The sequence below is a fragment of the Acanthochromis polyacanthus genome, chromosome 11 (genome assembly GCF_021347895.1).
Source record: "Acanthochromis polyacanthus isolate Apoly-LR-REF ecotype Palm Island chromosome 11, KAUST_Apoly_ChrSc, whole genome shotgun sequence".
In the NCBI taxonomy this organism is placed as follows: domain Eukaryota; kingdom Metazoa; phylum Chordata; class Actinopteri; family Pomacentridae; genus Acanthochromis; species Acanthochromis polyacanthus.
The window spans coordinates 2,421,207-2,439,361 of NC_067123.1; positions in this window are offsets into that span (position 1 = coordinate 2,421,207).

Genomic DNA, 18,155 nt, shown 5'->3' on the forward strand with positions numbered 1-18,155 from the left:
CCAGCCAACCAAAGATATTCAGTTTACTGTCACAGAGGAAAGAAGGCAGAAAATATTGACATTTTGGAGCTGGAATCAGGATGTCATCTTTTTTAAAATCCATTTTATCTTACAAAAAATACTCAACTCAATGATCAGAATAGTCTGGAATTAATTTAATAAGCCCTCACTGTTCCAACTCCACCAAGGAAAGCAATGGAGCGATGTGACCATGAGTTTCTGTCTGCAGAGTTCAGACCGTTGCTCTGATCTGAGATCAGTTCATGATGCAGACTGGAGAACATGAAGCACAGATCATTGTGTTGGTGAAGATAAAACTCCTTCTCTTTATCTCAGAGATGATCCATGTGAATCTCTGAGCGGTAAGAACACAGTGATTAGCGTAGCTTAGCATAGAGACTGGTGGGAGGGATGGATTCATAAATCACATGTGTGCAATTAATTCCCTCCTTCAGTGAATCCTAAACTATTATTACTCCACCAAGGAACACGGCGGAGATATGTGACGATCAGCATCAAGTCCAGACGACTTCTCTGGACGTCTCTGGGAGGTTCTTGAAGACGTTCCACCTCTCGTCCAAGATGAGAAGTGGAACGTCTTCAAGAACCTACCAGAGACGTCCAGTTGAACAATCCTGTTGTTTCTCTGCACAACCTCTGTTTTTCTTTCCTCAAAAATTCATATTTTTACTCCACCAAGGAACACTGTGTGATGATCGGCGTTGTTTGTCTGTCTGTCTGTCTGTCTGTCTGTCTGTCTGTCTGTCTGTCAGCAACATCACTCTAAAACAGACCAACAGATTCAGATGAAATTTTCAGGGAACATCAGAAATGACACAAGGACCAAGTGATCAGATTCTGGCAGTGATGCAGCTTATAGTCTGGATCCATGGATTAGTTAAAGATTTCTGTATCATTGCCAGATAGCGGCACGGCGTCACTGTAACCATGACAACCAGTGAACAATGCATCAGCTGATTGTGATCCTACTACAAATCCACCTCTGAGGACTTATCAGGACTTATCCATCAGAAATGATCCATGGAATGAACAACTGATTAAACTGTGGGTGTGTTTCTGAGTCCCATCAGTTCCTGCTACATATTTAGGTCACATGATCCGGTATCTGTACATCACGTACACATGCAGAACACACGCATGTACTCAGAGGAAGATTGTTTAGTTTGTGGGTACATCTGTGTTAAATGGTACCGTGATTTCTGATCATCAATAAATTAACTAATAAATAAATGCTGCATCTCTGACATACGGGGGAATGAGCAGCCTTGGAGGAGGACTGAACTCTCTGAGGGCTTTTCTAGTTTTTTATAGTTACCATCATTGTTGTTCCATGTGAATAAATCCTTGTATCAACCTTCAAATCATCTTAAATATGTTGATTCTGCTGCAGTCTGATGCTTCTGGTATTTAATGAACCCAGAAGAAAAACCCTGTGATGGTTTTGGATGAATATTGTTGCTGAAATATGGAAAAACTCTTCCCTAAATCACTTCACATTACTCAGAGTACCGTCATTGTGTTTATCTGTTAAAGTGACTGCATGCAGATCAGACCTGTGTCACACTGAAAGTGAAGTATGTTATCATCTGACCTTTTATCTGTAAATAACCTGTTTACAGTCATAAAACTGAGACCAGCAGCAGATCTTTTTTTTACTGTTATCACCACTGGAAGGTCAAAGTGGTCTTTGGGTTTAAATTATTGACATAAAGCTGCATATTTGCTCCTACTTGTTGTACTAATGTCAGAAGGATGGATTCATTCTCCTCTCTGGCCTGTAGACATAATAAATGTTGGTTTGTCGACTCGCTGGAGTCCGTGTTTATGCTGGAGATCCCTGGAGCCTCCAGCTGATGGTGGAGGTCACCGACCCGCTGCCCAGACTCAGGTCAATAAACACATTTTCACTGTCAACAAACCAGCTGACAGCCTCATTACACAACACAGAGCCCATCTGAAACAGTCTGATGATCCAGCAGCGTTACGTCAGCGTCCTTCCTCCGGATTACAAAAACAAATCCTCATTTCAAGGTTAGAGGTGCAGAAGAGCAGCAGTAGGTTTGTCTGAACGGCGGCGCCTCTTTAGCCTCCGTCTTATTTAGGAAACATCCAGAGCTTGTTTCTCTGTAAACTCCTGCTGCTGTTCAACCATCTAGACCTTCTGTGACCTTCAGGTCCAGTACAGATACAGAACTTTATCATAAATACATCAGACTAGACTTTGGACTAGACTTTGTTTGGATTAAGATGCTCACTTCGTGGCATTAAATGTTTTTTTTTGTAATTGAGTTGAAGTCAACAGTCAAATTATAGATGTGATTTTGTAGATGACAGTTATATTGGTGCCATTTAACATCTGACACTCAAACTCATGGAAAAACACTCACTGTAGCCGAACACTGGCCAAGAAAATGGTTTAAAATTCTCATCTATAATACCGTGCACTACCGTTCAACAATTTGGGGTCACTTAGAAATGGGGGTCGGGGTACAGAGGAACATTTCCAGCAACCATCACTCCTGTGTTCTAATGCTACATTGTGTTAGCTAATGGTGCTGAAAGGCTCATTGATGATTAGAAAACCCTTGTGCAGTTATGTTAGCACGTGGATAAAAGTGGGAGTTTAATGGAGAACAGGAATTGTTTGGATCATCCAGAGAATTCCATGTTTTCCATGAAAACTCCCACTTTTATTAATATGCTAACATAACTGCATAACCTGTTCAGTGACTCCTGTTTTTGCTTGTTTGAAGTAAAAATGTGTGATTTTAAACAGCAGAATAACACAATCTTTTTCTTTCATAATAAAGTTAATTTCATAAACATTAAAAAACATCTTAACTCATTTCAAAACTTGCAGGTTTTGCAGCTCAATCTTCACCTGTGTGGAGCAACCATGTGTTTATGGAAGCTAACATTAGCCAACATTAGCGGATTCAGGTACTATGAGAAACTGGGTTTTAGCACATTAGCTACTAAATGTCTAGCCATTCATTCACTAATATTAGCTCATGTAGGCTAACATGATTCACTATAGGTGAGTGAATACAGCAAATGCTAGCCAACATGTGCTAACATACAGCTAACATTAGCTACAACAAGTAGCTGGTCAGTCTGTTTGCTTATGTATGTTAGTAATGTAGCTGATGTATTGTTTAGCTACCAAAAGCTACTGGCTAACATTAGCTAACATTAGCTACCAAAAGTTACAATTGTAGAGCAATTTTAACTCATTATTGAGCATCTTTAACTCATTTACTCATTTAGAGCAACTTGAAATAATATAGAACAACTTTAATATGGCACATGAATAAAAGTGGGAATTTTCATGGACAACATGAAATTATCTGGATGACCCCAAACTGTTGAACGGTAGTTTATTTACCAGATACTGCCTTCTGCTATCATTATGCTACACACAGTGTTCACTTCCTGCCATAGAGCTCAATAATAACTAAAATGTATTCAGTGGACGAGGCTCTTCATGGTAATTTTCAGCCTCTAGACCATCTTTGGAACCTCTGATGGAGTAAAACCAGTAAAATCTGATTTTTAACCACCAGATCATGAAAACAAGCATTAGTTCAGTCAGTAGCACATGAAATCTTTTGGACATCACACCCTCAAATCAAGAATTCTGAGGTTTAGATTAACCAACGGGGTGCTGCAGCATAATTTCTTCCCCCTACAGAAACAATGATCCCACTCAGCAGAGCACTGGTTTCCAGCATGAACTCGTTCTGGATGAACATCAGGATTCCTGGTTTGCTCTTTAAGTGGTGCTTGTTGCTGCTAATGGGCTGAGGGAGGCCGGAGCTGAACATGGGAAACAAGCCTGTTAATTCATCTTACAGCAGGGTTTCTATAGGCGTCTCTTACAGGACAAAAGAGAGCGAAAACAAAACCAACCGGCTCGTTCTGTGGTTTTGTTCTGCAGTAAAACCGACCAGTCAATGAGGCACATTCCTCACACTGGGAGCAGATGTACAGTTTTCTGATTTCACTCACGGCCCATAACTTTACAGCCCTGTGAAGAAAAAAACGCAGTAAAATATTTACATCCCAGCACAACATGAAACTATTACTGAGGAGAAACGGTTGTTGAAAAGCATCAGTCAGGACGATACGAGAACATTTACAGTTCCTGAAGATATCTGAGTCCAGTTAAATCCATCATTAAGAAATGGGGAATGGAAGGAAGATGGAACATGAATAAATGTGACTAGAGCAGGACGTCCTCAAGACCTGAGAGACTAGATGGAGGCCACCAAGACTCTATGACTCCTCTGATAGTTACTAGAAAGAGACTAGTGAGGGAGGTCCTTTGAAGGTCCCGTTGCTATGAACAGTGAATGTTGGCACCAGATTTCCATCCAGCCGTTACTGAGATGTTTCAGTCTGAATCTTTGGACCATCAGACCTCCACAGTCCTGCTGCTATGAGGCTGAGCAGCTGCTGTCTCTCAGTAGGTGGTGTTAGCAACAGACTGACTCCACTAGAAGGTCAGAGTCTGTTCAGCCTTTGCAGGAATCTCTCTGATCTTGACGGTAACTCTCAGGATGAGGTCCTCAGGCTGCTGCTGGAGCTCCACTTTCTTCACCCCGTCCTGTTTCTGCTCTCTGGTGTTTCAGCTGCTAACACCTGCTAATGCATGTAGAACTACACTCACACACAAAACCCACACCGGAAAATAAAACATCCCATAGTGCTGAACTGTAGGATTCCTTCTTCACTGCATATGAAGAAGCAGACTTCCAGACGTTCTCATTAGAGGCTGTAAATCCACTGCATGCACTGTCAGCACTGATGTAGGGGAATAAAGAGGAGGTTAAATCACCAGCTGCAACTCTGCTCATCATCGCCAACAAACCAAATATAAACCAAGAGGTCCTCCAGAGTCCTCAGAATACCCTGAAGGTTCTCGTCGGTCTTCAGATGGAGCTGGTTTAGCTGCTGTTTTCCTGGATGGAGGTTTGAACGCAGCGTTAAATCACAGCGTTCCTGGAGGAAGGAGCGTCTCAGGTGGAAAAATGCTGTCATTCCTTCAGCAGTCGAAGTGAACGGAGCACATTGTGTCCAACTGAGCTGAAGGTGACGGTTCATTGCCAGCAGCTGAGTGGGTGAAATACCAGGAGGAAAGCAGCGTCTGATAGCAAAAACACCTGCTGAACTGAGCTGAACTGAGCTGAAGACCAGCTGTGTGTCTGCAGTAATCCCTCCATTTAAAGACAAAAACACATAGTTTTATACAAGAACATTCATCATTCATTCATCTTCTGAAAACAATGAAAACATGCAAAACATAAACTGAAGATGCAACAGAAGTGCATGAAAAAAAGTGATAATCTGGCAGCGAGGAGTTATAGAAATATGTAAAATAAATGATGGAATACTGAAATATTCAAGGGCTGCAGAGTGCAGTAGTGGTTAGCACTTTTGCCTTGCAGCAAGAAGATCCCGGTTCAAATCCCGGCCTGGGCCTGGGATCTTTCTGCATGGAGTTTGCATGTTCTCCCTGTGCATGCGTGGGTTTTCTCCGGGTACTCCGGCTTCCTCCCACAGTCCAGAAACATGCTGAGGTTAATTGGTTACTCTAAATTGTCCGTAGGTGTGAATGTGAGTGTGATTGTGTGTCTGTATATGTAGCCCTGTGACAGACTGGTGACCTGTCCAGGGTGTCCCCTGCCTTCACCCGAGTCAGCTGGGATAGACTCCAGCACCCCCCATGACCCTAGTGAGGATAAAGCGGTGTATAGAGGATGGATGGATGAAATATTCAAAAACTAAATGCAAAAACGGCAACAATAATGGCAGCAGTAAAACAAGAAACATGCTCAGAGTGCAGTCCTCCTCCAAGGCTGCTCATTCCATGGATCATTTCTGATGGATAAGTCCTGATAAGTCCTCAGAGGTGGATTTGTAGTAGGATCACAATCAGCTGATGTAGTGTTCACTGGTTGTCATGGTTACAGTGACGCCGTGCTGCTATCTGGCAATGATACAGAAATCTTTAACTAATCCATGGATCCAGACTATAAGCTGCATCACTGCCAGAATCTGATCACTTGGTCCTTGAGTCATTTCTGAGCTTCTATGGAAATTTCATCTGAATCTGTTGGTCTGTTTTAGAGTGATGCTGCTGACAGACAGACAGACAGACAGACAGACAGACAGACAGACAGACAGACAGACAGACAGACGCCGATCATCACACAGTGTTCCTTGGTGGAGTAAAAATATGAATTTTTGAGGAAAGAAAAACGGAGTTTGTGCAGAGAAACAACAGGGTTGTTCATCTGGACGTCTCTGGTAGGTTCTTGAAGATGTTCCACTTCTCATCTTGGACGAGAGGTGGAACGTCTTCAAGAACCTCCCAGAGACGTCCAGAGAAGTCGACTGGACTTGATGCTGATCGTCTGTTTTTGAGTGATGTTGCTGACAGACAGACAGACAGACAGACAGACAGACAGACAGACAGACAGACAGACAGACAGATAACTCCACCGCGCTGCTTGTCAGAGTAATAAGGAATTTTTTGGGATTTTAACAAAGTTGTGTAATATTATGATCACTCTGCAAACATTAATTTGCAAAAATACAGATTTTTGAGGTGAATGTTACATACGGTTTTTCCAGTATTTCAGCGTTAACATCAAAATAAATTATTAATGAAGATTAACAATGTAATTTTCAGCTTCAAAGTTCAATGGTGTCCTTAGAAATCTAATGTGACATAAACATCTCAGCTTGGGACCTGATAAGAAACTTCATCGCCTTTATTTGTATCTTACTCTCTAGTCTCCTTCAGAGGAGTCATAGAGTCTTGATGGCCTCCCTCTCTAGTCTCTCAGGTCTTGAGGACGTCCTGCTCTAGTCACATTTATTCATGTTCCATCTTCCTTCCATTCCTTAATGATGGATTTAACTGGACTCAGAGATCTTCAGGAATTTTAAATGTTCTTGTATCGTCCTCACTGATGCTCTTCAACAACCTTTCCTCAGAGTTTCTTGGTCCTTCAGTCTTCATGGTGAAGTTCTATCCAGGAGTTCTGATCCTTCACAGACTGGACCATCAGATCCAGGAGTCTTTATTCTACAATCACTGACCTCAGATCAGCTTTATTTTACTAACTTTTGACTTCTAGACCCAACTGGCTGCACCTGAGTTCAGTTAGGAGGTAAATACTAATGTAATCACATGTTTTACATTTTATAGTTTTAATTAATTGACACGACTTTGTAGACATCTGGTTTCACTTTAACATCAAAGAGTCTTTTTGGTGAATTCTTGTCCAAAAAGCCAAATTAAATCGACTGATTCAGTGTTAAAAAGCCGTAAAAGGGAACATTTTTTAAAGGAGGTGAACACTTTTTAAAATCAGCTGTTTCTGAATTATGACCTACATTATTCTGCTGAGCAGTGAATCTATAAAAGTCAGGCTCCAGCTGATTATCATTCCAGTATTAAGCTCAGTGACAAAGACTTCTTAGCTGCACGGTTCTGTTGAATCACAGGGATTACTTCTCCCACTATTTAAAAGCGAGGCGTGCAGATGAAGAGCTGCTGCTAAAGGTCATGGATTAAACTACTGGAGCTGCTAAAGCTGCTGCTGCTACTCGTGCAGCTTCTGAACAAGCCTGAACCTGGCGTGGGCCTTTCAGGTGAACCCGGCGTCAGACGTGGGAGCTGAAAGATGATCTGCCTTCAGCTGGGACTGGGGGCAGAGGGGTGTCTGGTTTCCAGCGTTTCATGCAGGACAGGACGTTCTGAGGCCTCTGCTCTGAGCTTCTGTGGGAAAACTGGGAACAAAATGCAGCAGCTTCACCCCCAGCGGAGAGCGAAACCCGAGATTTAAGCATTTAAAGCACGGGAGAGATCAGGTACTCCCCCGCCTTGTTAAAAGAAGTCCTCGGGGACGGCAGCGGGATCACGATGAATGAGCGTGACATATGTCTCCGAGCACCTCGATGAGATGTTGACTCATGTGGCCAGAAGAGAGAAGAGGGACTGTTCAGGTGGCGAGCAGCACGGCTCTGGCCTTTATGACTCATTTACGCTGAACTATGAAGCATCACGACCACGGATGGATGACTGGAAGAGCAAAAGGTCAGAGAGCCCCCTGAAATTAAGCTGTCAATGGAAGAGGCACAAAAAGACCAGAAACAGATGCTAAACAAACACAACGAGGTGCAGAACGAACACAAAGAAGCTCAAAAGTGAAATACGATGAGAAGCAAAACAAGCACTAAAGATGGATCGCAGCCGCAAACACACAAAACCATTCAAAAGGATCGCACAAGAGATGCACAACAGCTTCAAATAGAGAAAAACAACCACAAACAGACACAAATCTGCCACAAAAATGGCAAACAACTGCAAAGAGACAATTCTGAATAAACATAAAAACAATACAACTACAAAGAGATTCACAATGACTACAGAGAATCACAAAACAATGGCAGGAACGCAAAATGACCGGAAACAGATCTAAAGCAACTACACAGAGACACAAAACAACTACACAGAGACACAAAACAACTACAAAAAGATGTAAAACAAATATTAACTGGCACAAAACAACTAGAAATTGCCATAAAACAGCTACAAATAGATGGAAAATTACCAATAAAAGATGCAACACAACTACAATTTGCCACAAAATAAATACAGAGACACAAAACAACCACAACTTGTGTAAAACAAATACAAACGTCCACAAAAAACTAGATTGCCACAAAGTAATTCTAAATAGCCACAAAACGACCACAAAGAGATACAAAGCAATTAAGAACTGCTACAAAAAATCATCAAGAGATGCAAAAATGACAACAGTGACACGAAGCAGCTAAAGAAACACAAAACAACTACAAAGACTCTAAAATAAGACACTAAAATCACCACAAAGAAACAAAAAACTATTCAGACACACTAACCAACTCCAAACTACCAGAAAACTATAACAAAAACACAGAGACACAAAACAACCACAATGAAACACAAAACAACTACAAAGAGACAGCAGACTTTTAAGAAAGCTGCAAAGCGACTGTAAATTGACAAAAAAAACATGTAAAATAAAGTGAAAAACAGCTGAGAGGCACAAACCAATTAAAAAGTGATGCAGAACCAACAGAAACAGACACAAAAAGACACAAAAAGACAGGATGCAAGAAGTGATCTGAAATGATGAAAAGGTGCCTGATGTTGTTTGTAGTTGTGTTTCTGTTTGTTTTTCTGTCTTCTGATGTGGAGGGGGGCGGGGGGCGGGGGGAGCTCTGGTCTTTCATATGTTTGTTCCTCACCTCTGGAGAATCTTAAAACACAAAAATGGGATTCTTTTTCAACACCTCCTGACCACAGGAGACATATTCTTCAGAAAACAGAAACATCAGAGCTCTTTAATGGTCCATGAAGTATCCAGCATGTTTACTGCAGGTTCACATGACTGGATCCGTGACGTCTGCAGGGACCAGCGACGGACCGGGCTGGTAGAATCAGAGTGTTTACCCCTGAACCACCGCCTTCACTCAACACGTATCTCACATCGATGCCGTCTGCTGGACTCTCCGGAGGTTCATCCTCAGCTCCAGAGTCTCCTGTTGGGAAAACACAGCGTTTGTTCTTTCAGAGCCTCAGGAGGGTTCAGTCGATACTCCTGAAGTCCAGTCAGAACCGTCTGGTAGCTGCATCCGTCACTCAGACGTTAGATTTGAAGCAGGTCTGACGGTGCTGAGCCGTTTGTTTACTTTTAGGTTTAAATCTTTGTTTTAATGGTCGGAGGGAGAGACTGAAAGAGTTTATTAATGCAGCGACTGCTCTTTATGTGTCATTAGTTGTTAAATTAAAGGTCAAAAGAGACACAAAACAACCACAAAGAGACACAAAACAGACACAAACAGACACAAAACAACCACAAAGAGACCAAAAACAACCACAAAGAGACACAAAACAGACACAAAACAGACACAAAGAGACACAAAACAGCCACAAAGAGACACAAAACAACTGAGACAAAAAGACAAACACAACTGCAGAGACAGAAAAAGAGACCAATAGATCAGTTTATTAATTCAGTGGCTGCTCTTTATCTTTTATTAGTTCCTAATTTAAAGGTCAGTGTGTTGACATCCTGTTTACTTTGAAGCTCTACTTTCACAACATCAACAAGAGACGATTACTGAAGGACAGAACTTAATACCCACAGAGCCTGAAACCTGCAGTACATTTACTCCAAACCAGCCATGGTGCAACGCTTTAAGCTGACGGTTTTCTGGTGTCTAAAAGAGTATTTGTGGTGAAATATGCCAGGACTTAGAGGAGCCGGTCTGATGGCTGTAGCAACACTTTGTCCATCAGAGTGTTTGTTTGTGACGGTGGTGCAGAGGAAACTAAAGATGTTGTTGGTGTGACAGGGTAGTGAAGGCTTGTAGTGTTTTTTTCTGGTCGCTAAGGGTTGAAAAGTGTTAAAACTTTGGGTAAATCGTTGTTCTCGTCCCTGTCACTTTTAGTTAGCTGTCCAATTCCAGCTTAGGAGGAGCGAGACAGATACCATGTTACCCAACCGTCATATTCTACTGGTACAAGAACCGAGAAAACAGCTAAACAACATAAAAGACGTTAATACTAGGGTGACCATATTCTGTTTCTCTGAAAAGAGGACACACTTCCCGCTCGCGTGCAAAAAATTCCAGTCTCCCCCACCCCCCCATTTTTAGGGGTTTTCTGTGGGTCAGGGGGCTTTCTGTGCTTCAAACTCAGTTAAACAGATATTCTGAATTCCCCAGAAAAGAACACTTTACCTGGATATACAGAAAAATAGCCCAAAACACTCACAAACAGTTGCTTTATAAATAATATATTAATTTAAAGCAATTCTCCTGAACAATATAATCAGTCACATACAAATATGGCATGCTCTAGTCTTTAATAGTTATTGACTCACGTTGTGTAGGAACACAGGTATTCAGATGTTTAACAAAATAAGAAATAATCATCTCTCTTAAGTCTGACACTTACACCTTAGTTAGGAAAAGTGAGGTAGAGTACCATTCTTCAAAATAACCTCCCAATTATCAATTATGTAAAAATAGAAATAATGCCTCAAAATATTAAACAAAAAGAAAAAAGAGACGTAGCCTATTCTTCAATGTTCAGTTAGCCCATTCTTCAAAATAATGTGTCTAATGGCAAATGAAAAAATATAGAAATAATGCCTCAAGTCAACAGTCCTTTTTTTCTTCTTTTTCCTTTTCTTATTAGCTACAGAGACATACAGTTCCTTGTGAAAGTATTCGGCCCCCTTGAACTTTTCAACCTTTCGCCACATTTCAGGCTTCAAACATAAAGATATAAAATTTTAATTTTTTGTCAAGAATCAACAACAAGTGGGACACAATCGTGAACTGGAATGAAATTTATTGGATATTTTAAACTTTTTTAACAAATAAAACCTGAAAAGTGGGGCGTGCAATATTATTGGGCCCCTTTACTTTCAGTGCAGCAAACTCACTCCAGAAGTTCAGTGAGGATCTCTGAATGATCCAATGTTGTCCTAAATGACTGATGATGATAAATAGAATCCACCTGTGTGTAATCAAGTCTCCGTATAAATGCACCTGCTCTGTGATAGTCTCAGGGTTCTGTTTAAAGTGCAGAGAGCATCATGAAGACCAAGGAACACACCAGGCAGGTCCCAGATACTGTTGTGGAGAAGTTTAAAGCTGGATTTGGATACAAAAAGATTTCCCAAGCTTTAAACATCTCAAGGAGCACTGTGCGAGCAATCATATTGAAATGGAAGGAGTATCAGACCACTGCAAATCTACCAAGACCCGGCCGTCCCTCTAAACTTTCACCTGGAACAAGGAGAAGACTGATCAGAGATGCAGCCAAGAGGCCCATGATCACTCTGGATGAACTGCAGAGATCTACAGCTGAGGTGGGAGAGTCTGTCCATAGGACAACAATCAGTCGTACACTGCACAAATCTGGCCTTTATGGAAGAGTGGCAAGAAGAAAGCCATTTCTCAAAGATATCCATAAAAAGTCTGGTTTGAAGTTTGCCACAAGCCACCTGGGAGACACACCAAACATGTGGAAGATGGTCTACAACGTTTCTCTACCTGCGTGCTATCATAACAAACCAAAATCCAACTTTTTGGCCACAATGCAAAACCATATGTTTGGCATAAAAGCAACACAGCTCATCACCCTGAACACACCATCCCCACTGTCAAACATGGTGGTGGCAGCCTCATGGTTTGGGCCTGCTTTTCTTCAGCAGGGACAGGGAAGATGGTTAAAACTGATGGGAAGATGAATGGAGCCAAATACAGGAGCATTCTGGAAGAAAACCTGTTGGAGTCTGCAAAAGACCTGAGACTGGGATGGAGATTTATCTTCCAACAGGACAATGATCCAAAACATAAAGCCAAATCTACAATGGAATGGTTGACAAATAAACGTATCCAGGTGTTAGAATGGCCAAGTCAAAGTCCAGACCTGAATCCAATCCAGAATCTGTGGGCAGAGCTGAAGACTGCTGTTCACAAACGCTCTCCATCCAACCTCACTGAGCTCCAGCTGTTTTGCAAGGAAGAATGGGCAAGAATTTCAGTCTGTCGATGTGCAAAACTGATAGAGACATACCCCAAGAGACTTGCAGCTGTAATTGCAGCAAAAGGTGGCGCTACAAAGTATTAATGCAAGGGGGCCGAATAATATTGCACGCCCCACTTTTCAGGTTTTTATTTGTTAAAAAAGTTTAAAATATCCAATAAATTTCATTCCAGTTCACGATTGTGTCCCACTTGTTGTTGATTCTTGACAAAAAATTAAAATTTTATATCTTTATGTTTGAAGCCTGAAATGTGGCGAAAGGTTGAGAAGTTCAAGGGGGCCGAATACTTTCACAAGGCACTGTAAGTCCCAGCTTTGCAGACTGTACATTCTGCCTCCCATTTGACACGACCCGGATGAAAACAGGGGTACTTTTGTCGCATTTCATCAGTGAAATGACATTTGCGTTTCGGCATTTTCTTTTGGTTTGAGTGCTCTCTCGCAGTGTGCCTACCTGCCTGTCAGCCTGCGAGGAAGCGAATCTCCGTGGCGCGCGCCGGCGCTTCAGAGACGCGGCGCTGGCGCTCCGCAGCGTGTGCAGTGGAAATTTTCTGACAGAAGAGAATGGGTTCTAAGTGCTGCGCAGTACGATTCAAGAGTGCGGCGCGGCGGTTTTGCGTTATGTGGAATTTAGGGGATCAAAAACCCGGACATTTGAAGGACTTTATAAACGCCGGCCGGACAGGCCGGACAGCCTCTCAAAAGAGGACATGTCCGGGCAAAAGAGGACGTATGGTCACCCTAGTTAATACTGCTGTACCAGGTGACAACCGGATTACCACAACATTAAAAACAACCGGAGCAACACTTTAGCAGCCGTAAGTGGATTCCTGCCAGCTGCATCGACCTCTGGATTGATCTAACATCACCTTGATGGATATTTGCTATCATAACAATCAAAGGAGCTTAAGCTAACGTTGCATGTCCATAGGGACATTTCTGGACACAAGGAGTTGCAGCACTTCCCATCACTGGATGGTTGATGGACGTACCACGAGGTAGTGTCACGATGGCTGATGATCATGATTGGGTAACTGTGGTTCAGGTGGAGGAGCAGGTTTCCACTAATTGCAGGGTTGGCGGTTCATCGTTCTGTGAATGTAAAACACATTGTAAAGTGCTTTAAGTAGCACGCAGGTAGAGAAACGTTGTAGACCATTTAGCTGCTCGCCAACAGGAAGTCAGTACAGACCTCACTTCCTGTAGTCCGACTCAATGGATTCCAGTCGGCTCTGTCTATCCTGTCTGTGAGGAAACTCCTTGTATGAGAGGTGAAACTTCCTCAAGAACCTAAAAGAGAAGTCCATTTACCTTTTACTGAAGCTCCTAGGATGTGACCACGATGGATCTGCAACATACTGTTTGTCAGTGTTGGCTTGCAGACCTTAAAGCCACCAGAAATATCAGATATTTGCTCTGATTTGTGGTCATTATTGGCTAATTCTCTGGTTAAGGAACACAACGTAGTATCAGGGAATTTGACAACAAACCTGCACCGCCATTCCTCTTCATATTTCCATCCTGTGATGGTTTTATTTTATGGCCTCCACCTGACCCAGCCAGCAGCAGCAACACCAGAAAACATTCATTAAAAAACCTGTGACATCATCAGATGGGCTTGTGAAGGTTGGATTGTCGTCTTCTTTTGTGAACATGTGGGGTCTTGTGGGATGAACACAGCTGTACATTTGTTCATTTGATGTGAAAATGTTTCTGCTGGATGAAACTGAACATGTTTGGAGCATAAACCCAAAGAGAAAGCAGCTTCACGAGCTCATCTGATGATATCACGGTTTTATTGTGAGTGTTTTATGGTGCTATTACTGCTGCTCGGTCAGGTGGAGGCCATAAAATAAAACGACGTCCTCATCATAGGTTTAAATATGAAGAATTATTACAGTCAGGTTTGCTGTCGTCACGTCGCTGCAGCCTCAGCTGTCTGATGGGGTTCTTTCACTACAGCAGACGTGCATCAGCTCAGACGTTACACATGTACAGTTTATCTTCTGACAGGAGGCCACCAGGGATTAGCATGGAGCAGGATGGAAAAGCAACCATCCCAGTGCTGGAAATGCTCAGCATCGGAGCTGTCAGAGGAAGAAAGATGATTATGGAGAGGCTCATGTCTCTTTTTCCATCTTTGTTGTTGGTCCGTCCAGCAAAAAGCTCTAAAAATACTCAGATGATCCAAAACAAAAGGACTTAGAAGCACCAACTATCCTCACATCTGGTACTAAACTGGTTCTTTCCGCTTTATTAAACTGGATGACACCATTAAAAGTGAAGAGATGCCATTAGTAGCAAAGACTGTGGCATAAAACAACAGTTACAAAGTGTTTTAAGCAGCATCCAAACAAAAGCAGTAAACTATGCAGCTTCTACGTAGAACTGTTTGGTTAAAAAAAAAAAAGTCAAAAAAGAGCAAAAAAATGTTCATTACAGTTTCTCAGTCCAAGATGGCTTCTTCAGATGTCCTGTTTAGTTCCACTAAAAGTAAAAAACATGAAGATATTTAGCTTTAGTACTGTAGTAGACGGGAAAAAATGGAAAAACATTCACATTTTGAACCAAACTGAAGCTGTAGTCAGTGATTAGTTCACATTTTAAAGTTGTGTTTATTAATTATTTCAGTGCTGCAATTATATAAATGTGTAAAAGAAAAAAAAACCCTAATTGTTAAAACTGAAACTAATCCTTTTTTAATCTGTACTTTTAAATACATGGTTATGTCTGCATGTATGGAGAAATATGGGTTTGTAGTTAACAGTATTTGTCTTTTAAAGTGTTTACAGGTTAGAATGAAGTAACCCAGCATGCCAAATAAATGTTATATTTATTTATGGTCTTATTTATTCATCTATTTTTAAAATTAAAAAAATAAGACAAAAAACATAAGCGAGACAAAAAGGAAGCACAAAGACGAGAAAGAAAATACAAAAACATGAGACAAGTCAGACAAAATGCAACAGAAACAAGACAAAATATTACAACAATAAGACACAAAACGACACAAGTAAGAAACTAAATAATAATAATAATAATAATCTTTATTAAATGAGACACAAAACAAAACAAAAAAGAGAATATTTAGACAAAGTTACAAAGCGACAAAAAATGGACACAGCAAAAATGAGACACAAAACAATGAATAAAGCAAAACACAAAATGACAAAAATCTAACAAAAAGCTCAAGCGAGACAAAAGAAAACACACAACCACAAAAAATGAGACAAAAGACAAAAACAAGACAAAAAAGTGACAACAAAAACAGACAAAATATTACAAAAATGAGACACAAAACGGCAAAAGAACAAAGAACAATCCAGTATTTTACTTTCTGATCCAAACAACTTGTCATGGTCTAGAAATGATTTTAAATTTATAGTTTTACTAATTTACAATCTGCAGTTAATGTCTTCTCTGGAATTTTTTCACTTTGAGGGCCGGATTGGACCCTCTGGAGGACCACTTTTGGTCCATGGGCCTCATGTTGGACCCTCTGGAGGACCGCTTTTGGCCCACGGGCCTCATGTTGGACCCTCTGGAGGACCGCTTTTGGCCCACGGGCCTCATGTTGGACCCTCTGGAGGACCGCTTTTGGCCCACGGGCCTCATGTTGGACACCCCTGGTCTACATCATCCTTCCTGTTAATCATCATGTTCCCCTCCAGTGTTTCCATTTCCAGTCCATTTTTTGTCCATTTGTGCTTCCTGTAGTCTCACTTTTCAACCATAGTTTTCAACCATTGGTCGTTTGTTGTTCTTCTGTTTCCCCCTAGTTTCTTGCTGTGGCTTTTTTAGATGCCACCAGCAGTATTTTCACTAAATATTGCAAAGATAAGGCACACTGCGTCTCAGAGGGATGTAGAACCCATTATTTGTCATAAATCTTCACATATTGTTTCCCAAAGCACACTTATTTTGACATTTCCAAAGAACATGTGAGTGATCTACATCAAGTTCTCCAACATTTCTGATGTTGGTTTAACGGTTTATTTCTCATCTTTGGTCAAATAAAGACCAAGTCTTTCCAGGAGAGCTGCATTGGTCCTAGTTTTTCTTCATGTAGCAGCAGCAGTAATCGGTTAAAGATGAGCTGTAGACTGAGCAGGAAGCCGACAGAATGAAGCTGCTGTTGATCCTCATCACCTCCAGGGTCTCTGGTTGTTGACCCTCAGACCACCCAGAGGTCTAACAGGATTATCCAGCTCCTGTTGACTTTCTGTTTCGGTTTGAGGACGAGAAAAGAGGCTCAGACAGACAACAAAGCATGTGACAGACTCAGGATCAGATCTGGACTGTGACTGTGATCGAGGGAGTCTGTTTGGGTGGTTTAGGGTTTGGATCGGAGATGATCGTACAGAATGAGTCCAAGAATTGAAGAGCATGAAGAAGCCAACATGGTGGATGTTTTTCAGTGTGTGAACCACTTAGTGGATGTAGGAGGCTGGTAGAAACCTGCCATCAGCTGCTCATTACTCCATCAAAGAACATGGCGGAGTTGTGTGACGATCGGCGTTGAAGTCCAGTGGACTACCAGAGAAGTCCAGTTGAACAATCTTCTTGTTTCTCTATACAACCTTCAGTTTTCTTGCCTCTAAAATTCATATTTTTACTCCGCCAAGGAACGTGACGGAGTTATGAGACGATCAGTGTCTGCCTGTCTGTTAGCAACGTTACTCAGAAACGGACTAACGTGATTTTGTGTCCCGTTCTTGTCGTTTTCTGTCTCGTTTTTGTCATTTTCTGTCTCGTTTTTGTCATTTTCTGTCTTGTTTTTGTCGTTTCCATCCTCCAACAGTGTTCCTACAGAATGTGTAGATCAAAGCTATGTCCTCTCTTCTATTTTCCATCTTTTCAGCCTTGATTGAATGTCTCTCTCTACCTCATATTATCAGGATCACACTCATTCTTTGGACTGTTTTCCATCAGTGGTCAGCAGTAACAGCTAGCTAAATATCTAGCTTCTACTGCTGAGAAAAAGATCACATTAGCATGGATTAGAGTAGGGTTAGCAACAACACAGAAACATGGAATAAAGATGAGACAATCAATGCCTATTATTGATCAATGTGGAGCAGAAAGCTGGAGAGGAGAAGGTTTATTTTTCAGACATTTTGAAGCTCAGATGTCCTCCAATTCTAAATCGACCCACATGTTGGGTAATAAAGATGAAGAGGCAGCAAAATATCTTTTCATTGCTAAAAAGGTAAAAATAATAACTTACCTGAAGTCATTATTTGTGCCTGTTGACTTCATTTATCACTATTATTGCTCATATCAACCAGTCTTATCTCATTTATTCCCAAAAAAATGGCTTTGTCATTGGCCTGCAGTCAATGAAACCGTTATTTGACTGATAGGATACTGAGACACCATAACGCTTTAGACCAGGAGTGTCCAACATGAGGCCCGTGGTCCAAAAGCGGTCCTCCAGAGGGTCCAATCCAGTCCTCAAAGTGTAAAAATACTTGTGAGAATTATATAGTGCATACTGCAGTTATTTGTAGACGGC